The sequence below is a fragment of the Triticum dicoccoides genome, chromosome 2A, assembly GCF_002162155.2.
Source record: "Triticum dicoccoides isolate Atlit2015 ecotype Zavitan chromosome 2A, WEW_v2.0, whole genome shotgun sequence".
Taxonomy (NCBI): domain Eukaryota; kingdom Viridiplantae; phylum Streptophyta; class Magnoliopsida; order Poales; family Poaceae; genus Triticum; species Triticum dicoccoides.
The window spans coordinates 786,157,200-786,181,756 of record NC_041382.1 but is presented as its reverse complement, the minus strand read 5'-3'; the positions used below and the strand labels follow the sequence as shown (position 1 = coordinate 786,181,756).

General features: G+C 43.2%; 1 long non-coding RNA gene across 2 annotated transcripts; it reads right to left on the bottom strand.

The window, feature by feature from the left end:
- Window positions 1-9,728: 9,728 nt before the first annotated feature.
- Window positions 9,729-13,611, bottom strand: LOC119357323. Of its 2 annotated transcripts, none has more exons than XR_005172197.1 (7): window positions 13,293-13,611; window positions 13,110-13,209; window positions 12,860-12,919; window positions 12,115-12,768; window positions 11,166-11,217; window positions 10,625-11,073; window positions 9,729-10,156 (listed from the first exon to the last, which is right to left on the bottom strand). It is a non-coding gene; the product is annotated as an uncharacterized LOC119357323 (long non-coding RNA). The 2 variants fall into 2 exon arrangements; XR_005172196.1 differs by having other exon boundaries at window positions 12,860-12,880.
- Window positions 13,612-24,557: the final 10,946 nt, after the last annotated feature.

Sequence of the window (24,557 nt, the reverse complement as noted above, 5' to 3'; positions counted from 1 at the left end):
AGCGGACAAGCTGTGAGCTCATTGGCACCGTGGTTGTTTCTTCCTGGAAGTTTCCCACAAGCTGTGAGGGTCGACTCATGTAGACATATCCAAGGTTGTTAGCTTCATTTCAACCATTCTCCTGTGCTTTTGGCAGTGAGCGCTTGTCGACGGCAAGCAGCACCGATCCAGGTGAGCATGTCCCCCTTGAACTGAGCTTTCTTCTGCAGCTTGATTTCTGCTTCTGCGTTCCACATACTTTTTTTTTGCTTCACTGCGCTGTTAAAATTAGAATACAGCGAGCTATTTTGGCTTAGTACCAACTTCAGTTCAAACTTAAGGTATTGTCTGTTTTGTTTTAAGACAATGTTTGGGTGTCTGTTTTGCCTGGTGATTGTTCCAACCTGCAACTTGTTTGCAGGTTTTCGTTCAACGGGAGTAAGGGAAACAACTGGAGCAAATAGCAAAAAAACTACCACATTACAGGCTAGGGTAACAAAAAACCTCACTATTTAGTATGGACATCTCCGTCATGGTTCAACCCTGTCACGTTCCTCCCCAGGCTCTTCCGTCAGTTCAGTTCCATATGTTAAATAAATCTCACTTGAACATCGCAGTGTATATTTCTTGACATATATACTGAGCAAAGTGTGCATGATTTCTACAATAGTCAACTTGTTGTACACGAATAGTCAGCTTTAGATATACTTTGACTGCAAAATTTGCTTCCACAATACTAACCGCGTCTTGTTTCCTCGCAGGCAAAAATAGACGTCCAGACTCCAACCACCATGAGTTTATCTGCCTTTGGGATTGTTAGTGCCCTCAATGATTGCATCACTTTGTTTCAGTGGGCCAAATCTGCCATTTCATCTCTTCACTCCAGATGGAGTAGTTCACAGGAGGAGCAAAGTCTCCAGGATCGTGTATTACAGTTGGAGAGTGGCCTACAACTTCTCAGGGATACTCTTCCTGCAATGCATGACCTCATTAATAAAGCAGAGTGTGGCAAACACGTCTGATATTTAGTCTGCTACTGTTCCTGGCTTTTCACACGCTAGTGCCCATATCCTGACGCAGTTGTCGGGAACAGTAGCCTGCTAACACGTCTGATATTGTAACATATGACAAGTCTTTTCAGCACTAGGCTGCTGCTTCTGCCCAACGAGACAGCTACTACCTATAGCCTACCAATCCCTAGTAGCACCACAATTAGAACAGTCAAACCGACTGGAGCATGCGCACGCTGCAGCTGCTCTGCAGTTTTGCAGAAGACCGGACGAATCTCATCCAGGCGGGACGGATTGGATAACCGGGTGCCCCGACCCCCGGGAGCTACTACACCTTTTCGTTACAAATGTGGTGCCTTCCAGCTCTACGGAAGTTGCACATTAAGTGCATATCTCTTACATCAATTGGAGGCTCCGCAAACCTTTCCATTTCTGCAGACACCGGCAGCATTACTACATTCTCATCCCTTAATGACCTAACAGTTACATGCTGTGATAAATTGTCAACCCTTGATGGCTCCTAACACAAGAATACCTACCTTCTATTGAGTACATCCACGTCGAAAGTTGCCACGAGTTACTGTCCTTGCCAGGTGAAAGGTTTAGGAGTTTTGCTTATCTTAAAGATCTGGTGGTTATTGAGTGCCGAAGTCTCAACTGGCAAAGGGGATTGGTATTGCCATCATCTCTCCGAAGGCTCAGGTTAGAGTGGTGTGGGGATATCTCTCCGTATGTTCCCAGCTGCCTACAAAACCTCACTGAGGATTGCTCGATGCCAAGGTGACATTAGGCATAGTAATCTTACATCACTTGAGTTGTTGGAGATTTGGGGTTGTCCAGACCTAGTTTGATATGGTGGAGCAATGGCAGTTGCAAAAATAAAGAATGTGGTGATATACAGGTGTCCAAAGTTGAAGGAAGCGGATCAGAAGATCCCGCCCAAGGTATTTCTGCTAACACTTGTTTCCTGTCTGGCTTTTCTCTCTGCTGTTCAAAGTTCTGTATATACAGGAAATAACTCATGTATATCTAGTAAAAATCTTACCTGTGTCATTATTACTGAAGTACGCTGAACTTTGTCGTTGAGAACAACTACATGTATTGCATGTCTTGTTTATGCTTGTTAGTTCCAATGTTTAGTCTGTACAGAATCTTGATCTGTTAATATTTCGTGATAAAAAATCGTGATTGTGCTGCCCTGTTGCGTGAAACTCTCTCTCTCTCTCTCTCTCTCTCTCTCTCTCTCTCTCTCGCTCTAAATTAGCTTTATGTCATGCTTTCTTCTTCAAGTACGAGGACGACTAGTTGACAGGCGACTGCGCTGGAACCCGTGGCTGCAATACCTTGGAGCTGGAAGACCTGGGGACAACGAGATGTCACGCCCTTGGTCTCGCCGTCTCTGTCTATATATCCGTGACTGCTTCTCCCTTATTGCAGTTACATTCTGTCAATTATTTCCCATACCTGTGGCGATAACTATGAGTTTTCACTTTGGACAGTGATAAACTTGTTTAACCTATGATGAAACGACAGAGTTGCCGTGTGTCTGTAAGACATGTCGTAACTGTATGAATTTGTTTGTTTGGTTGCATCTTAACTACATCTGCATCTGTCTGTTGATGATCATCTTTCCCTTCTTCTTGTGCTCTCTTTGTTGTCTGTTCTCCTTCCGTTTTCACCAGGTTTAGAAGTAAAGAACAGTAGCTAGTGTGCTGTAGCTGTTTGCAGGGCCTCTGAAGATTATTTCGGACAGGCACAAAGTAAAAAGAAAAAGACCTGTTGAGGCCCGATGGCTGGCAGAAGGCTGCACTTTGAGATGTAGGGTGCATAATTGAGAACAAATTAGGATTAGCTTGGTAGTGTGCAGCTAAGGTAGTGTACTTTGGTTCAGTAACACAGTATCTGCAAAGGGTTGGTGATGTTGGAGCTGGTGGCTGGCGTGACTCGAGGGACTGAATGGACTATTTTTTCAAGACAGTGTCTGGGGTTCAGAAGTGTGGAAAACAAATTTGCTTACAGGGTTCAGGTTAGTGGAGTAGCACTCTTACTGCACTTTTTTATTTTTCAAGATATCTCTACTCCTATAAAAATGTCACTTGGTGGTGATGGTGTGCCTGCCTTCACGCAATGTGCACCGTTCGATCTGGAATGTATGGCTGAGATTGAGATGGGTTGTGCCTGAGCCACCTGACTCACACTTTTGCAAGAACACCCCCGTAGTGGACAGAACTTTGGGGAAGAGTTCCGAAACACAACGCCAATAGTCTAGACGTTTCTCCTCCTCTCGCGATGCAACAAAGGAGCTTTGAGAACCCTGCCAAATTCCTCGCCGCCGGCTCCTCGCCCCTCTTTCCCGTCGACCGCAGTAGTTGAGTGGAGCGGGCAAAGATCCCTCCTGTTGTATAGCTATGGTTGTAGTTAGGGGATCTTAGCAAATCGGAATTGGCTTTGAGCTTGTCCCAATATCTCTCCTTCTAGATTTGACCATGCAGCCCGGCCATCGGGCCATCGGAGATGGAGACATGGCGGTGGTTGCTTGGCATGCCAAGTTTCTCTACACTGCCACCCCGCACGAAGTCTAGGCTGCCGTTGTCAAGGACTCTAACTGATTATTCTGATGAGCAGTACATGCTTTTCAATTGTTGACTTCCAGGAATATGCTTTGTTAGCAGCACAATCACGCTAACACAGCATCATCCGGTGCAGCCGAGCGTTGGTGTGTGTCGCTGAGGAGTCTTCCTCAGTGACGATTCCGCGACTGTTGCCATGCTCTGCTTGCACGCTTTGCGCCGCAATTTTGTTTGCCAGGAGGTGCGCACACCTATATTTCATCCCCAATATTGTGTGTGTGATATGTTTATTGATCAACTTCGGGTCTCCTGTAGTTTATTAATCTCTTTTAAGAGATATAGGCTAATCAAATAGATTAAAAAATTGTAATCAGTCACTAGGGCCATTATCTGATGGGAAAATATTGTTTGAAGAGGCTTTGGCAGTCTGCTGTCACAAGGAAATGCAAAAGTGATTTCGCAAGAGAATTGGAGGTGATGGCCAGGTTCTGGCATGGCAACCTTCTTCGCCTGCATGCTTACTGCAATGAAGGCAACGGGCGGATACTGATGTTCTGCTACATGTCAGAACAATGGCATGGATCTCAACATATTTGGTACATATACAGATATACTCATATAATTTGCCCTGCCTATGATCAAGTTCTTTTCTGCAATTGTTGGTTACTATTGTTCTGTGATCCAATACATAAGTAGTAAGTTGCGTGTAGATAAAGTTCCGGATAATAGAACTGCAAATTTGGACAATATACCTTTAGAGGAAACTTGTATCTCGACATGCTTGCCATATGAAGCTCATGGATGAGGAATTTCCTCTTCGTATTATCTGCGGGATGAACTCCAAAATTTTGTGGAACTAGCATTTCTAATAGTACAAAGCTGCTACCTTACTGCCAGTATTTAGGTGGATAGTCTCTGTTTTAAATTCTTAATACAAGTAATGCACTTCAAGAAGTTTTATTTATCTCGTGTTCTTGCTGCCAATAGCTGATTTGGTTTCATCGTGAGTACCCAAGTACTGCAGCTCTATTGCCGTTCATGGTTGTTGGCCTATCAATGGTTATTGTATTTGGTAGAAATGGGCTAGGGATGTTCTGGATGTGATGAGAAAATATGTTCTACGGTGGAGATCTGTGAGTTGGGAGCCGTGAGTTGAGTGATGGGCGGAAACTATATAGGTATGAAGACTAAGACATGTAGTAGGAAATATCACAATACAGTTAATCGGCAATAGCAGTCCAGGGGGTGAGCCTGGTGGGGGGTCCGGATCTGAAATCGGGTGCAGCTGCCCAGTTGGCATTGCGGGATTCGGTGATGTAGAACCACTCCTGCTGCCACACCTTGACCGTCTCCACGATTGCCCCTTTGGGCCAGACGGTGTTGGGGAGTTTGGTCACCATGGCCCCGCCGCAGTCCACGTGCTGCCCGTCGACCACCTTCGGCTTCACGTTGAAAACTTTGAGCCACAGGCCGAAGTGTGGGGGGATGCGGGGTAGAGCCTCGCACACGACGATGAACGCCGAGATGTGGAGGAAAGAGTTCAGGGCTAGATCATGGAAATCCAGCCCGTAATAAAACATGAGGCCACGGACGATGGGGTGAGGAGGAAACCCTAGCCCGCAGAGTAAGTGGGGTATGAATACTACTCTCTCGCCGGGGTCTAGGGTAGGTTTGACCTGACCTTTGTTGGGGAGCATGTGTGCGATGTCCGCAGACAGATACCCCACGCCTCGGAGACCCTTAACGTCCTTCTTAGTGACGGAGGAGGCCTCCCACTTGCCCTTGGAACCAGATCCAGCTATGGCTGCGGAGGTTGGTGGCGGGGGGAAAGGTTGAGATTTCGGGCGCTGGAGCTTAGAGGAAGGGAAGGTATAGGAGCTAGGAGAAAGGCATGGGAGAAAGAGAAGGAATCTTTACCCTCTTATATAGGCGGTGAAATGCCAAACGCCACCCCTCTCAAGCCTTAAAACTCGCCAGTTCCCGAAGAGATCGTGCGAGTGGCATGGTTGGATTACCCAAAACCGTATTGATGAGGATCCCATAATGGGAGGGCACGATCTCTGTTTTGACAAGACATGCCAATGGAGGCTATGCCTCGAAATGCGAAGCGGGAGGCGTGAAAACGGTTCGAAATGTTAAGAGGCCAGATGCGATGTTTCCCTGAAAAAGTTGTCAGTAAAAAGACATTGTTTTATTTGGATATATTGCCTTCGTGGCTAAGGGTTGTAACGATTATACAGAGTCAGATACAATTCCTTTGTTCAGGGAATTGTTTCAAAGTGTTTTAAGAGGAGGAACCAGCCCTGCAATGCCGAAGACAATCCGCGTGCCGAATACATCGTCATCGAAGACTGGTTCAGGGGCTACTGAGGGAGTCCTGGATTAGGGGGTCCTCGGGTGTCAGTGCTATTTGATATGGGACGGACTGATGGGCCGTGAAGATACAAGCAGAAGACTTTCTCCCTGTGTCAGGGTAGTACTCCCCTATGCGTGGATGGCAAGATTGGTGTCCGGATATGTTATTTCCTTCCCTTACAAACTAACTATGTACAACCCTAGGTCCCTCCGGTGTGTATATAAACCGGAGGGTTTAGTCCGTCGAGGCTATCTGAATTCTCATAGGCTAGACAGCTAGGGTTTAGCCATTACGATCTCGAGGTAGATCAACTCTTGTAACCCCTATACTCAACGAATATAATTAAGCAGGAAGTAGGGTTTTACCTCCTTTAAGAGGGTCCAAACCTAGGTAAACATTGTGTCCCCCTTTGTCTCCTGTTACCATTGATCCTCAGACGCACAGTTCGGGATCCCCTAGCCGAGATCTGCCGGTTTTGACACTGACAGTCGTCCTCCCATAGAAGGAATTATCTTTAATCAAGAGGACATAATGCGTTTACGATCTTTAGATCATGTTGCTTATAATGAAAATTTAAGAAAGAAGGTTCCCACCGATGTTTTAGTTAATCGGATTTCTGAGCTTAATGATGATTTATCTATATAAAACAACGGATTGGGTTTCTCTCTTGGACACAAGCTCATGACTTTTTGCCAAAAGAATGCTTATAATGATGAGTTGGCCATACAATATGAAGGGCCGAAGGAGGAACCAATTCCTCCCGAAATCGATCTTGGGGATTCTTATCCATTAAATTTAGCCCATTTGATTACTTTTTCTTACCTCAAAGAAAACTTGCAGCTGAACGAAGGGAGTATGAGATGAGTTTTCGAGATTTTCCTTATCATTATTACGATTACATCTAGATCTATTCATGTTTTATGCCTAGCTAAGTGTGTTAAATAATACTCCCTTCGTTCCAAAATATATTACTCAACTCTGTACTTACTTTAGTACAAAGTTAGTACAAAGTTGGGTCATCTATTTTGGAACGGAGGGAGTAGTCCTTGTTGGGAGGCAACCCAACTTTATTTTCTGTTTTTGCTTTTTAGGTTCTGTTTGCATGAATCATGGTTTATTAGAATATTCCATGTGCTTCACTTATATCTTTTGAGTTAGGAAAATTTGCTCTAGTGCTTCACTTATATCTATTTAGAGCACGGCGGTGGTATTATTTTATAGAAATTGATGAAGTCTCATGCTTCACTTATATTATTTTGAGAGTCTCTAAACAGCATGGTAATTACTTTGGTTATAAAATTAGTCCTAATATGATAGGCATCCAAGATGGATATAATAAAAACTTTCATATAAAGTGCATTGAAAACTATGAGAAGTTTGATTCCTTATGATTGTTTTGAGATATGAAGATGGTGATATTAGAGTTATGCTAGTAAGTAGTTGTGAATTTATGAAATACTTGTGTTAAAGTTTGTGATTCCTATAGCATGCACGTATGGTGAACCATTATGTGATAAAGTCGGAGCATGAGATATTTATTGATAGTCTTCCATATGAGTGGTGGTCGGGGACGAGCGATAGTCTTTTCTTACCAATCTATCCCCCTAGGAGCAAGTACATAGTACTTTGTTTTGATGACTAATAGATTTTTGCAATAAGTATGTGAGTTCTTTATGACTAATGTTGAGTCCGTGGATTATACGCACTCTCACATTTCCACCATTGCTAGCCTCTCTAGTATCACGCAACTTTCGCCAATACCATAAACCCACCATATAACTTCCTCAAAACAGCCACCATACCTACCAATTATGGCATTTTCATAGCCATTCCGAGATATGTTGCCATGCAACTTTCCAGCATTCCGTTTATTATGACACGCATCATCATTGTCATATTGCTTTGCTTGATCATGTACTTGACATCGTATTTGTGACAAAGCCATCGTTCATCATTTTTTATACATGTCCCTCTTGATTCATTGCACATCTCGGTACATGGCGTATTCATGGGAGCCAGTAAATAACGCGTCGCGTATTGCCGAAGTGCTATTAAAAGTAGCAATCGCGGCACGCTAGTGGACGACAGGGATTTCTGCAGCGCGTGGCTGCATGTCCTGAAAATTCACGTCCAGCTTCGGGGTCACTACAAGAAAAGGCGACATCTATCTATGGCCAAACCTCTTGAAAAAAAGGTGGTGGCTAGGGGTCAAATGACTGAATTTTTTATTTGGCTCCGCCACTTTCGTTTTTCTTTGATAACCGGGCAACCGGCTAAAATCTGTGTGGGTTCATGCTAGAATGGGGCACCCGCCGTTAGCCGGTCCACGAGATGGATCAATTGTCTGGCAGGTACATACGTCCGCGATGACTCATGCAAGCAGCATTTGGCCGATGCGCATGTGGATGCGGCGCCGGTGTTAGCATAGGTCAACGGAAGATTCCTAGTTGTTATGTTGATATTTATGAGTAGCATGATATGGTTGGGGTTGGTTGGATCATGTGAGTGGCGCGATGTGCATCCAGAAGACCAGCACGATTCATGGATCATGGTCACGTCCTACAATGCACAGATTGAGTGCATGCATGCTGCAGCCAGTGGCTTGCACAGATTAAATGTGTCGGCCAGTCCGATCGTGATATGCTTGTGCTACTCAAAGGTGCACTAGAGCTGGCCAAATAAGAAGATTACAAAAATTCATGAACATTATTAATTTTAAGTAGGGCAGAAATAACCAATCGATGAATTTTTATTTTGGGAAAGTCACTCTTTCCTTTGACAACCGGCTAAATTATATGACCAGCCTACCGCATGCATGAAGTTGCAGTCTCCCTCTGCTAGTCTTGGCCGATTGATACGTGAAGTAGTAGGAGGCAGTAGCACACTAACTGGCCGACTCAACACATGAGTGAGTTCTTCGCTCTGGTGTGAATCCATCCAGCTGGACATGCATATACGACAACAATACACATAGACCAACGGAAGAACTAGTGCCACTATGCTGGCAATTTTGAGGACACAATGTTAGGAGAACACATGTGTTGAATTGACTCAATTGATGTTATGCTATGAGATACATTCGCCACGAGTTAATGGTCTATAACACAAAGAATGTTAGCGTTTGCATAATTCCTTAGACGATGAAAGTATCGAGTTCCTTCATGCTAGATTCATGAATTTTGGGGTTAGTTAAACATCATTCGTAATAGGGTGGCTATTATGGCAGCCTTTGGGTTCATAGAAAAGTAGAAGAATCACAACCAACTTTGCTTAGGATGGAAACTACAACATTTATTTACTTACACCTAGAGTAGACAACCATGCACTCTAGAAACTTCTATACCCTCTAGAGCTCTAAGCCATGATATTTAAGAATACTTAAATAGATACAAGACATACATAAAATATTAATTCATCTAAGTGGAATAAATAAATCTACAAAGACATATCATGTTCTTCCTATTTTGCTATATAAAATCACTAAAGTCTTAACCAATGATTTTGAAGAGGCATTATCTCAAATAAAAGTTTAACGAACGACATTTTGTACAATGTATAATTTATATTTAGGGATCCCTTATATTTAATATATGTGTGTTTAATCATATCATTGATAAAATTACATAAGTATAATATTGTATCTTAATATTAACATATATTACTATATGTTTAGTTGTGCTGAATAGAATGAAAAATTGTACTAGTTAAAATTATTCGTGTAGAAAATGAGTTTTAAGAACAAAGATAAAAATGTTTAGTATGAGGGGGCCTTTCGTGGAGATTGTTATCCATTGCAATTGAGCTACACTTGTGTTGGGCCTTTCGTTTGTGTATTGTCATTTCTTTAAACAAACCAACCAAAATGTGATGAGGTTCAGCCGGTTTTATTACATTTGGTCTCTCAACCCTTAAGTTTGCTTCCATGAGAGCCTCTAGAACCATCAGCCATAGATAGCAGGCACATTTGCACAACTTATTCCAATTTTTAGCAAGCGAGTCATAGACAAGACCGATTGGCTGACACTGCTTAACTTTTTTTTGTGATGGTGCTAAAGATGATTGTCTTGAAAACTTCAGACCGCGGCGCTTCACCAAAGAGTAAAAGAAGGAAGTGGACGGCTGCCACGGATTCTTCATCCTCATCCATGGTATCCTCATCCATGGTAGTAGCGTTCTGATAAATAGCATCGAGAACATCAACTCCCACCTCCATTGAATCAGTTCCAAATTTTGTATCTTCCCTGCAGCCAAACCGAAAACTATTTAGAATATATCACATGAAAGAAAGTATATCTAAAGGATTCAAACAAACAAAATTCTGGATTTACACAGTAGAATATGTTGAATGTTATTTAGACAGCACAAATGTCCAAATATGTCCCAAATCTAACACAATAGCAGGTTCATCACAAAAGTAGCACCATTTTGCAGATTTGAACAAAACTAGAAGAGCATACACTCTCCAAGCCAAAACGTAACCAGAACAGTTCTGTCAGAGAAACTCCAAGAAACTTCCTTTCTTCCTAGAATCCCACACACGTATGATATGATATGTATTCGACAAAGTAAAGAATAATAGTCATAAGGATAGATGCATAGCATGTGGAACCATCAGAAGTAACATCAGGTTGTAACCAAACAGAAAAAGCATAACCAACCAAACTACCAACACACATAAAAGAAACTAGAACATGATAGAAGAAACTCACTTTCATATTTTTATCAATATAGGATGTTACTGGAGTCCCATCATGCTTCTCCTCAGGGATAACTTTCCCACCAACCACAATCTCTGGCCTAATGTTGCACTTTTTGTTGCTCTCCAATGAGTGAGGAGAAATAGATAGATGATACTAATGAAGTTGCCCGTAAAGATTCTCAAACTGCTGTTTAGATGCATTTGCTGGCAGATAGTCATTTGAAAGATAATCTTTGATAAACTTTTCTCGATTCAATCCGGCTGGAGCAGTCGCCCAATCAGGAGGTCTCTTTGTTGCATTGTATCCATAAGGAAACACAGGAATTTTCACAAGCACCCAACAAAGACACAATCTTAATTTTAGATTACTTCACATGATGACTGCACCAAGTGCACCACTTTTTCCCTAGCCAAAGCCGTTGCAGCTTCCTTTGCATTGTGTGCATTTGCTTTGAGATACTAGGAAACAAATGTACAACAAAGATTAGCAGGTTTTACACACACATTCAACAATTTGAAACAATAACAATGAAACAAGATATATGAAGAACCTCAGGTTTCGTTTCCGTCCGGCCCATTTAAGCAAGCTACTAGCTCGAACATCTGCCAAGCAAAACAGAGAAGAAAGCTAATGAGATTTTTTCATAGATGGAGCTGCAAGGAATAAAGAGGGACAACTTTAAGGAACATCTTGGAAAATAGGATCACAAGAAGTTAATTTCTTTCCCAAATGTTTATTTTACTTCACTATGATTTTCCTTTATAAATATAACATACAAAATATTGGATTACAGGAAACTTATTGATTCACAGATTTGCTGCATCTGGTACTCATATTTTACAAACAGACAGAGAAAACAAATAACACAAGCACATAATTCAGCTAATAACGGAGTGCATTATTAGCTGCATTCCCAGCTAATGAGATACTGTTATCAGATAAGCTTAAGGAAAATCTACTAATACTTGAATGACAAGAGGCTTTTTGTAAATGTATGCTTCACTTAAGTACTTCATCCATCCACTAATTTGAGATCATTTTTAACACTACTGTAGTGTAGAAACATGCCATTATATAATGGGACAGATGGAGTATAAAATTCAAGTTCCAGTCCCCAAACAACACTCAAGTACTGACTACCAATATGAGATAAAAAACAAGAGTTGATTATAGAAAAGCATCTTCTCAAGATGTGGAGTAAGACATGAGCAATAATTTTTAGTTGCCATCCATTCTATAAATCGAGATGCTGTGGAGTTTTACAAATATATGCTTCATTAAAGCAAAAAATCTTTGACGAAACCTCCCAACACTAGTATCACAAGATGACAATTTTACACATGTATGCTTCATTTGACTGAATTCTACAGAACAGGCACCAAATATTAATCAGTACAAATACAAAAGTTTAACATAATATACATCAGATAACAGCACACAAACTGACTCATATAGCAGCTGCAATTGGACAAGGAAATGACTGCAAACAATGAGCTTACCATGATTTTTTGGTTTCCTTGCAGACGCACTTTGAAGTTAAATCTTGAAGATGGTCCAACAACCCAACCGATATCCAAATTGCATAGAAAAGACAACAATGCAAGGTAAACAGGGAAATTAAGAGGAAGGACTCATATTTAAACAGACAAACAAAACATACATTAAAAGAAAGAAAGAATACTAGCACATAATTCAGCTGATAAATAAGTGCATTACTAGTTGCCTTAATGCTAACACGACACTGCTTTTAGATATGCAGTAGCAAAGGAATAAAGTCAACAAGCTTGCAAAAAATATATAAACTATAATGGCAAGAAGATACTTCATTTGACTATTACATTCAAATACTGACTATAGATTTGAAAGAGTTAACATGAATTGATTCTAAAAAATGTCAAGCCTATTAAAGATGAGCCTCAAAGGAGGACAGGAGGAGGTAGGGGAGGGCCTCCCGCAGACGGCACATTTCCTACTTAGTGCTTTTTTTTGCATGCGTCCAGCGAGGAACAAGAGAAGAGCTTGCAAAAGAGAATGGGTCACCTTTAAAATCAAATTCAGAAGCTAGGAGGGGGGTTCGGTGCCCTACTTCATCTTGCGAAGGAACAGAGGGAAGTAGTCCCCTTGTACTAATAGCAGGAGGAGTTTAGGAGGGGCTGCATAAGAAATATCCCGTGAGAAAACAAGATCCCTGTCATGAAGATCAAGAGGAAAGGGGGAAGATCAAGAGGAAGGGGGGCAGCTCACCTGCCTGCTGCTTGGCTTGGCCTGCATCAAAACCAAACAGAGATGAAAGCTAATGAGATGCTGCAAGGAATAATGTTTAAGGGAACATGTTGTAACATAGAATCATATCAAACTCAACGGAGGGAGGGGGCACCACCAGCAACCAACCTAGGGTTGGATAGAAGCAAGCAGCCAAGCACAAGGAAATGACAAGGAAACTAGATCCCCAATGTATATGATGAGGAAGGTGAGGGGGGAGGGGGCAGCTCACCTGACTGACTGCTGGTTGGCTTGGCGTCGAGGGGGAGGAGGAGCCGCTCTGCTCCTCTCCGTCGAGGGGGACACTAGCTCGAGCGGAAATGACGGCGGTGCTGTGGAGGGACAGCGGCTAGGTTAAGCTTGGGGTGGTGAATGAATGGGAACTGGAAGGTGGGCCCAAATGGGTAACACGTACCTGGGCTGCATTTTGGTGGCGGGCCGAAGCCACCAGGATAGGATAGGATGGGCCATTCGCAGGCCTTAGCGGTAGTAGCCCGCACATCCACTCGCGTCGTGCATTCGTGAAGAAGAATCTGTAGCTTGGATTGCACGACGAGACGATGTGACCGCCGACTGAATCTCATCGGTGCTGATGCGGAAGGAGATCACTCGTACGATCGGCCGGCGAACCAAGGGCCATCAGACCACCACCGGTGATGGACGTGGCGAACGGCTGATACGAGTGAGAGAGATTAGATTTCTGGAGGAGGGAGGGAGGGAGGTTGGATGCGCAGTGGAGAAGAGGATGAGATGGAGATTAGGTTAAGGGTGGGTGTTTATATAGTACCGTGAAGGAGGAGGTGGAGGTGGAGGTGGGGCATTAATCACCATGGGGCCCGCGGGTTAGCGTGTCACAATCTCAGATCCGATCCACCTTCCCTCTCGCACGCGACAAAAGCATGAATGCGTGCAATTACCGACGCGTCATGCATGCATTCAAGTACTCAATTACCAAGGAGACGTGCCAAATAGTACTACTCTTGTGCCAGCCTTCCCGTGATGCAACCTACCCCAGCAGCGCAGCGCAGCGCAGCGTGATGGATGGATTGATTGAGAAACAATAATAAATGCGTGCCAGCCTCCCCGTGATGCAACCACCCCCAGCAGCGCAGCGCAGCGTAGCGCAGCGTGATGGATGGATGGATTGATTGAGAAAAAATAATTACTACTACTCCATAAATACTACTCCTCTCCCCAAACTTGTAGCAGCGGTCATTTCTCCTTCCTTTTTTATTTTCATTCATTCCATGCAAAGAAAAGGAAAGAAAATAATAAAAATAATACTTTCACTTTCTTTCTCTAATCATCTCCTATGGATGGATGGATTGCCCTTCCTTCTTGTTGACCACTTAAGCATGCATAGGGTACAGCTCAGCAGAGTTTATTTTGCACATAAACCAACACAGTTTGTTTACTAAACTTGTACTACTATATATATGTGCAAAGGAACGTCCATTGACACATACATCGCCTCCTTGTCATAGTTTTCGCCACTCAACCAATTTTGCACAATATCTATGTGTGGGCACACAGAAAAATAGTGGACGAATAAAGTTACTACTCTCTCCGTCCAAGGAATGGATGTATTTTAGTTCTAGATACGTCCATTTGTATCCATTTCTACGACAAGTATTTCCGGACGGAGGGAATATATGGGTACAAATCTGCTCCGAGCTAGCTAAATTGAATCAAAATACATGGTCAAAACAACAAGCGAAGAGGAGGCAACAGAGATCAATAGACTCTTCATCACCAACAAAGCCTCCTATTCAGATCAACAACAACATAAGTCTTCTTCTTCTTCTTGTTGTTGTTGTTGTTGTTGTTGTTGTTGTTGTTGTTGTTCTTCTTCTTCTTCTTCTTCTTCTTCTTCTTCTTCTTCTACTTCTTCTTCTCTAACTTGAACCTTCACTCATACTCTCTTTCTGTCGGGGATATACCCCACGGTGTAAACCGGCCGGAAGTTAACCCGGCCGAACTTGGCGGTTTATCTGAAGACCCCGCTAACACTTGGCGAGTTACTGGCGACCCGCCCTGATCTGGCGGTTTACAAGCAACCCACCTGGTCATTATGACTTACTTGTGATCCGGCGTGCGGGACAGACGGATGACAAGGCCCTAGGCCCAGAAGGTCGGTTCACGTTTATGTTGGGGAACGTAGTAATTTCAAAAAATTTCCTACGCACACGCAAGATCATGGTGATGCATAGCAACGAGAGGGGAGAGTGTTGTCTATGTACCCTCGTAGACCGAAGCGGAAGCGTTGACGCAACGTAGAGGAAGTAGTCGTACGTCTTCCCGGTCCAACCGATCCAAGCACCGTTACTCCGGCACCTCCGAGTTCTTAGCACACGTTCAGCTCGATGACGCTCCCCGGGCTCCGATCCAGCAAAGCTTCGGGGAGGAGTTCCGTCAGCACGACCGCGTGGTGACGATCTTGATGTTTAACCGTCGCAGGGCTTCGCCTAAGCACCGCTACAATATGACCGAGGTGTAATATCGTGGAGGGGGGCACCGCACACGGCTAAGAAACGATCATGAAGATCAACTTGTATGTCTATGGGGTGCCCCCTGCCCCCGTATATAAAGGAGTGGAGGAGGGGAGGGCCGACCTCTCTATGGCGCGCCCTAGGGGAGTCCTACTCCCACCGGGAGTAGGATTCCCCCTTTCCTAGTCCAACTACGAGTCCTTCCATGTATTAGGAGTAGGAGACAAGGAAGGGGAAGGGAGAAGGGAAGGAAGGAGGGGGCGCAGCCCCTCCCCCTAGTCCAATTCGGACTAGGCCTTGGGGGGGCGCGGGCCTGCCCTAGCAGCCCCTCTCTCTTTCCCGTATGGCCCAATAAGGCCCAATACTTCTCCCGGCGAATTCCCGTAACTCTCCGGTACTCCGAAAAATTACCGAATCACTCGGAACCTTTCCGAAGTCCGAATATAGTCGTCCAATATATCGATCTTTACGTCTCGACCATTTTGAGACTCCTCGTCATGTCCCCGATCCCATCCGGGACTCCAAACTCCTTCGGTACATCAAAACTCATAAACTCATAATATAACTGTCATCGAAACCTTAAGCGTGCGGACCCTACGGTTCGAGAACAATGTAGACATGACCGAGACACATCTCCGGTCAATAACCAATAACGGAACCTGGATGCTCATATTGGCTCCTACATATTTTACGAAGATCTTTATCGGTCAGACCGCATAACAACATACATTGTTCCCTTTGTCATCGGTATGTTACTTGCCCGAGATTCGATCGTCGGTATCTCAATACCTAGTTCAATCTCGTTACCCGCAAGTCTCTTTACTCGTTCCGTAATACATCATCTCACAACTAACTCATTAGTTCTATTGCTTGCAAGGCTTAAGTGATGTGCATTACCGAGAGGGCCCAGAGATACCTCTCCGACATTCGGAGTGACAAATCCTAATCTCGAAATACGCCAACCCAACAAGTACCTTCGGAGACACCTGTAGAGCACCTTTATAATCACCCAGTTACGTTGTGACGTTTGGTAGCACACAAAGTGTTCCTCCGGTAAACGGGAGTTGCATAATCTCATAGTCATAGGAACATGTATAAGTCATGAGGAAAGCAATAGCAACATACTAAACGATCGGGTGCTAAGCTAACGAATGGGTCATGTCAATCACATCATTCTCCTAATGATGTGATCCCGTTAATCAAATGACAACTCATGTCTATGGTTAGGAAACTTAACCATCTTTGATCAACGAGCTAGTCAAGTAGAGGCATACTAGTGACACTTTGTTTGTCTATGTATTCACACATGTATTATGTTTCCGGTTAATACAATTATAGTATGAATAATAAACATTTATCATAAAATAAGGAAATAAATAATAACTTTATTATTGCCTCTAGGGCATTTTTCCTTCAGTCTCCCACTTGCACTAGAGTCAATAATCTAGTTCGCATCGCCATGTGATTTAACAGCAATAGTTCACATCACCATGTGATTAACATCCATAGTTCACATCGATATGTGACCAACAGAAAAAGGGCTTACTAGAGTCAGTAATTTAGTTCACATCGCTATGTGATTAACACCCAAAGACTACTAAGGTGTGATCATGTTTTGCTTGTGAGATAATTTTAGTCAACTGGTCTGTCATATGCAGATCCGTAAGTATTTTGCAAATTTCTATCTCAACAATACTCTGCACTGAGCTACTCTAGCTAATTGCTCCCACTTTCAATATGTATCTAGACCGAGACTTAGAGTCATCTAGATTAGTGTCAAAACTTGCATCGACGTAACCCTTTACGACGAACCTTTTGTCACCTCCATAATCGAGAAACATATCCTTATTCCACTAAGGATAATTTTGACCGCTGTCCAGTGATCTACTCCTAGATCACTATTGTACTCCCTTGCTAAGCACAGTGTAGGTATACAATAGATCTGGTACACAGCATGGCATACTTTATAGAACCTATGGCCAAGGCATAGGGAATGACTTTCATTCTCTTTCTATCTTCTGCCGTGGTCGGGTTTTGAGTCTTACTCAATTTCACACCTTGTAACACAGGCAAGAACTCTTTCTTTGACTGTTCCATTTTGAACTACTTCAAAATCTTGTCAAGGTATGTACTCATTGAAAACTTTTCAAGCGTCTTGATCTATCTCTATAGATCTTGATGCTTAATATGCAAGCAGCTTCACCGAGGTCCTTCTTCAAAAAACTCCTTTCAAATAGTCCATTATGCTTCGCAGAATAATTCTACATTATTTCCGATCAACAATATGTCATTTACATATACTTATCAGAAATGCTGTAGTGCTCCCACTCACTTTCTTGTAAATAAAGGCTTCACCGCAAGTCTGTATAAAACTATATGCTTTGATCAACTTATCAAAGTGTATATTCCAACTCCGAGATGCTTGCACCAGTCCATAGATGGATCGCTGGAGCTTGCATATTTTGTTAACACCTTTAGGATCGACAAAACCTTCTAGTTGCATCGTATACAACTCTTCTTTAATAAATCCATTAAGGAATGCAGTTTTGTTTATCTATTTGCCGGATTTCATAAAATGCGGCAATTGCTAACATGATTCAGACAGACTTAAGCATAGATACGAGTGAGAAACTCTCATCGTAGTCAACACCTTGAACTTGTCGAAAACCTTTTGCGACAATTCTAGCTATGTAGATAGTAACACTACTATCAGCGTCTGTCTTCCTCTTGAAGATCCATTTATTTTCTATGGCTTGCCGATCATCGGGCAAATCCATCAAAGTCCATACTTTGTTCTCATACATGGATCCCATCTCAGATTTCATGGCCTCAAACCATTTTGTGGAATCTGGGCTCATCATCGCTTCCTCATAGTTCGTAGGTTCGTCATGGTCAAGTAACATGACCTCCAGAATAGGATTACCGTACCACTCTGGTGCGGATCTCACTCTGGTTGACCTACAAGGTTCGGTAGTAACTTGATCTGAAGTTCTATGATCATCATCATTAACTTTCTCACTAATTGGTTCAGACGTCACAGAAACCGGTTCCTGTGATGTGCTATTTTTCTAATAAGGGAGCAGGTACAGTTACCTCATCAAGTTCTACTTTCCTCCCACTCACTTCTTTCGAGAGAAACTCCTTCTCTAGAAAGTTTCCGAATTTAGCAACAAAAGTCTTGCCTTCGGATTTGTGATAGAAGGTGTATCCAACAGTCTCCTTTGGATATCCTATGAAGACACATTTCTCCGATTTGGGTTCGAGCTTATCAGGTTGAAGCTTTTTCACATAAGCATCGCAGCCCCAAACTTTAAGAAACGACAAATTTGGTTTCTCGCCAAACCATAGTTCATAAGGTGTCGTCTCAACGGATTTCGATGGTGCCCTTTTTAACGTGAATGCAGTTGTCTCTAATGCATAACCCCAAAACGATAGTGGTAAATCGGTAAGAGATATCATAGATTGCACTATATCTAATAAAGTACGGTTATGACGTTCGGACACACCATTACACTGTGGTGTTCCAGGTGGCGTGAGTAGTGAAACTATTTCACATTGTTTTAACTGAAGGCAAAACTCGTAACTCAAATATTTTACCTCAGCGATCATATCTGAGAAACTTTTATTTTCATGTTACGATGATTCTCCATTTCACTCTGAAATTCTTTGAACTTTTCAAACGTTTCAGACTTATGTTTCATCAAGTAGATATACCCATATCTGCTCAAATCATCTGTGAAGGTCAGAAAATAATGATACTTGCCGCGAGCCTCAACACTGATCGGATCGCATACATCAGTATGTATTATGTCCAATAAGTCAGTTGCTCGCTCTATTGTTCCGGAGAACGGAGTCTTTAGTCATCTTGCCCATAAGGCATGGTTCGCAAGCATCAAGTGATTCATAATCAAGTGATTCCAACATCCCATCATCATGGAGTTTCTTCATGCTCTTTACACCAATATGACCTAAACTGCAGTGCCATAAATAAGTTGCACTATCATTATTAATTTTGCATCTTTTTGGCTTTAATATTATGAATATGTGTATCACTACGATCGAGATCCAACAAACCATTTTCGTTGGTGTGTATGACCATAAAAGGTTCTATTCATGTAAACAGAACAACAATTGTTCTCTTAACTTAAATGAATAATCGTATTGCAATAAACATGATCAAATCATATTTATGCTCAACGCAAACACCAAATAACACTTATTTAGGTTCAACACTAATCCCGAAAGTATAGGGAGTGTACGATGATGATCATATCAATCTTGGAACCACTTCCAACACACATCATCACTTCACCCTCAACTAGTCTCTGTTTATTCTGCAACTCCTGTTTCGAGTTACTACTCTTAGCAACTGAACCAGTACCAAATACCGAGGGGTTGCTATAAACACTAGTAAAGTACACATCAATAACATGTATATCAAATATACCTTTGTTCACTTTGCCATCCTTCTTATCCACCAAATACTTGGGGTAGTTCCGCTTCCAGTGACCAATCCCTTTGAGTAGAAGCACTTAGTCTCAGACTTAGGACCAGACTTGGGTTTCTTTACTTGAGCAGCAACTTGCTTGCTGTTCTTCTTGAAGTTCCCCTTTTTTTCTTTGCCCTTTTCTTGAAACTAGTGATCTTGTCAACCATCAACACTTGATGCTTTTTTTTGATTTCTACCTTCATCGATTTCATCATCATGAAAAGCTCGGGAGTCGTTTTCGTCATCCCTTGCATACTATAGTTCATCACGAAGTTCTACTAACTTGGTGATGGTGACTAGAGAATTCTGTCAATCACTATCTTATCTGGAAGATTAACTCCCACTTGATTCAAGCGATTGTAGTACCCAGACAATCTGAGCACATGCTCACTAGTTGAGCGATTCTCCTCCATCTTTTAGCTATAGAACTTGTTTGAGACTTCATATCTCTCAACTCGGGTATTTGCTTGAAATGTTAACTTCAACTCCTGGAACATCTCATATGGTCCATAACGTTCAAAACGTCTTTGAAGTCCCGATTCTAAGCTGTTAAGCATGGTGCACTAAACTATCAAGTAGTCATCGTATTGAGCTAGCCAAACGTTCATAACGTCTGCATCTGCTCCTGCAATAGGTCCGTCATCTAGCGGTGCATCAAGGACATAATTCTTCTGTGCAGCAATGAGGATAAACCTCAGATCACGGATCCAATCCGCATCATTGCTACTAACATCTTTCAACACAATTTTCTCTAGGAACATATCAAAATAAACACAGGGAACAACATCACGAGCTATTGATCTACAACATAGATATGCTAATACTACCAGGACTAAGTTCATGATAAATTAAAGTTCAATTAATCATATTACTTAAGAACTCCCACTTAGATAGACATCCCTCTAATCCTCTAAGTGATCACGTGATCCAAATCAACTAAACCATGTCCGATCATCACGTGAGATGGAGTAGTTTCATTGGTGAACATCACTATGTTGATCATATCTACTATATGATTCACGCTCGACCTTTCGGTCTCCGTGTTCCGAGGCCATATTTGCATATGCTAGGCTCGTCAAGTTTAACCTGAGTATTTTGCGTGTGCAAAACTGGCTTGCACCCGTTGTAGATGGACGTAGAGCTTATCACACCCAATCATCACGTGGTGTCTGGGCATGACGAACTTTGGCAACGGTGCATACTCAGGGAGAACACTTCTTGATATGCTACCGTCAATCAAAGCAAGATAAGATGCATAAAAGATAAACCTCACATGCAATCAATATAAGTGATATGATATGGCCATCATCATCTTGTGCTTGTGATCTCCATCTTCGGAGCACCGTCATGATCACCATCGTCACCGGCGCGACACCTTGATCTCCATCGTAGCATCGTTGTCGTCTCCCCAATCTTATGCTTCTACGACTATCGCTACCGCTTAGTGATAAAGTAAAGCATTACAGGGCAATTGCATTGCATACAATAAAGCGACAACCATATGGCTCCTGCCAGTTGCCGATAACTCGGTTACAAAACATGATCATCTCATACAATAAAATTTAGCATCATGTCTTGACCATATCACATCACAACTTGCCCCGCAAAAACAAGTTAGACGTCCTCTACTTTGTTGTTGCAAGTTTTACGTGGCTGCTACGGGCTTAAGCAAGAACCAATCTCACCTACGCATCAAAACCACAACGATAGTTTGTCAAGTTGGTGCTATTTTAACCTTCGCAAGGACCGGGCGTACCCACACTCGGTTCAACTAAAGTTGGAGAAACTGACACCCGCCAGCCACCTGTGTGCAAAGCACGGCGGTAGAACCAGTCTCGTGTAAGTGTACGCGTAATGTCGGTCCGGGCCGCTTCATCCAACAATACCGCCGAACCAAAGTATAACATGCTGGTAAGCAGTATGACTTATATCGCCCACAACTCACTTGTGTTCTACTCATGCATATAACATCAAACCATCAAACCTGGGCTCGGATGCCACTGTTGGGGAACGTAGTAATTTCAAAAAAATTCCTACGCACACGCAAGATCATGGTGATGCATAGCAACGAGAGGGGAGAGTGTTGTCTACGTACCCTCGTAGACCGATGCGGAAGCGTTGACGCAACGTAGAGGAAGTAGTCGTACGTCTTCCCGGTCCAACCGATCCAAGCACCGTTACTCCGGCACCTCCAAGTTCTTAGCACACGTTCAACTCGATGACGCTCCCCGGGCTCCGATCCAGCAAAGCTTCGGGGAGGAGTTCCGTCAGCACGACGGCGTGGTGACGATCTTGATGTTTAACCGTCGCAGGGCTTCGCCTAAGCACCGCTACAATATGACCGAGGTGTAATATCGTGGAGGGGGGCACCGCACACGGCTAAGGAACGATCACGAAGATCAACTTGTGTGTCTATGGGATGCCCCCTGCCCCCGTATATAAAGGAGTGGAGGAGGGGAGGGCCGGCCCTCTCTATGGCGTGCCCTAGGGGAGTCCTACTCCCACCGGGAGTAGGATTCCCCCTTTCCTAGTCCAACTAGGAGTCCTTCCCTGTATTAGGAGTAGGAGACAAGGAAGGGGAAGGGAGAAGGGAAGGAAGGAGGGGGCGCAGCCCCTCCCCCTAGTCCAATTCGGACTAGGCCTTGGGGGGGCGCGCGGCCTGCCCTAGGCAGCCCCTCTCTCTTTCCCGTATGGCCCAATAAGGCCCAATACTTCTCCCGGCGAATTCCCGTAACTCTCCGGTACTTCGAAAAATACCCGAATCACTCGGAACCTTTCCGAAGTCTGAATATAGTCGTCCAATATATCTATCTTTACGTCTCGACCATTTCGAGACTCCTCGTCATGTCCCCGATCCCATCTGGGACTCCGAACTCCTTAGGTACATCAAAACTCATAAACTCATAATATAACTGTCATCGAAACCTTAAGCGTGCGGACCCTACGGTTCGTGAACAATGTAGACATGACCGAGACACGTCTCCGGTTAATAACCAATAGCGGAACCTGGATGCTCATATTGGCTCCTACATATTCTACGAAGATCTTTATCGGTCAGACCGCATATCAACATACATTGTTCCCTTTGTCATCGGTATGTTACTTGCCCGAGATTCGATCGTCGGTATCTCAATACCTAGTTCAATCTCGTTACCGGCAAGTCTCTTTACTCGTTCTGTAATACATCATCTCACAACTAACTCATTAGTTGTATTGCTTGCAAGGCTTAAGTGATGTGCATTACCGAGAGGGCCTAGAGATACCTCTCCGACATTCGGAGTGACAAATCCTAATCTCGAAATACGCCAACCCAACAAGTACCTTCGGAGACACCTGTAGAGCACCTTTATAATCACCCAGTTACGTTGTGACGTTTGATAGCACAGAAAGTGTTCCTCCGGTAAACGGGAGTTGCATAATCTCATAGTCATAGGAACATGTATAAGTCATGAAGAAAGTAATAGCAACATACTAAACGACCGGGTGCTAAGCTAACGAATGGGTCATGTCAATCACATCATTCTCCTAATGATGTGATCCCGTTAATAAAATGACAACTCATGTCTATGGTTAGGAAACTTAACCATCTTTGATCAACGAGCTAGTCAAGTAGAGGCATACTAGTGACACTTTGTTTGTCTATGTATTCACACATGTATTATGTTTCCGGTTAATACATTTCTAGCATGAATAATAAACATTTATCATGAAATAAGGAAATAAATAATAACTTTATTATTGCCTCTAGGGCATTTTTCCTTTAGTTTAATGGTGGGCCGGTTTAAAAGGAAAGGCATGAGGAATAGTTGTCTTACAAGGAGTTAAGACCTGGACTTATATCCGGTTTGTATTAGAGATAGACTAGTCCTAATCCTAATAGAACTCCACATGTAAACCGCCCCTTCAACATATATAAGGAGGGGCAGGGCTCCCCAAAGAGGGACAAGCTACAAGCAACAAGAAACAATATCTAGGCTAGACACAAAGAGGAGAGCCGGTTTACGGCGTCTCACTCATGATGATAATGAGACCTAGCCTCAAACAGCATGTAGGGTTTTTACCGGATGATGTTTCCCGGGGCCCGAAGCTATCTAAATCCTTGTCTTGCGTGTTGATCCGTCCTGCGTCTCTCGTCCCACTCAACCCCTCTCAAGGTACCACATAGATGCGTTGGCCTCGCGATTAAGTCCTTACACTAGGACATCTGCCGTGACAAAACCACGACAGTTGGCGCCCACCGTGGGGCCCACACACGGTGGTGTTGAGTTCTTGAAGGGATCTCTCCGAGGAATCGAGAAGCTCGTGATTAATCAGTTGAACCGGCACAGAGGAAATCGCATAGGATAAACCGGCATGGGATAGCTATAGGCAGAGCCGATAAATCATTGCTTTTGGATTAAAGCTGGAGTTATACAGCAGTACGCGCCTCTACGTCTGGATGATCCGGCGAAACCGAATTGAAGACAAGATAGACATCGGAACTATTAGAGGGCCAAACGTGCTGCAGCAAATTGGAATAAAAAAATTAGAACTATTAAAGGGTCGGACGTGCTGCAGCAAATTGGAATAAAAAAAATCAAAGTCAAGGAAAGGAAATATAGCCGTCCGTAACTCGGACTCATCCATCAACTGTGCCTGCGCCCTCGAACCGCCTGTTTGTTCCGAGCCGCTACGGCCTCCCATCACTGCCGGGCCGGTCGTC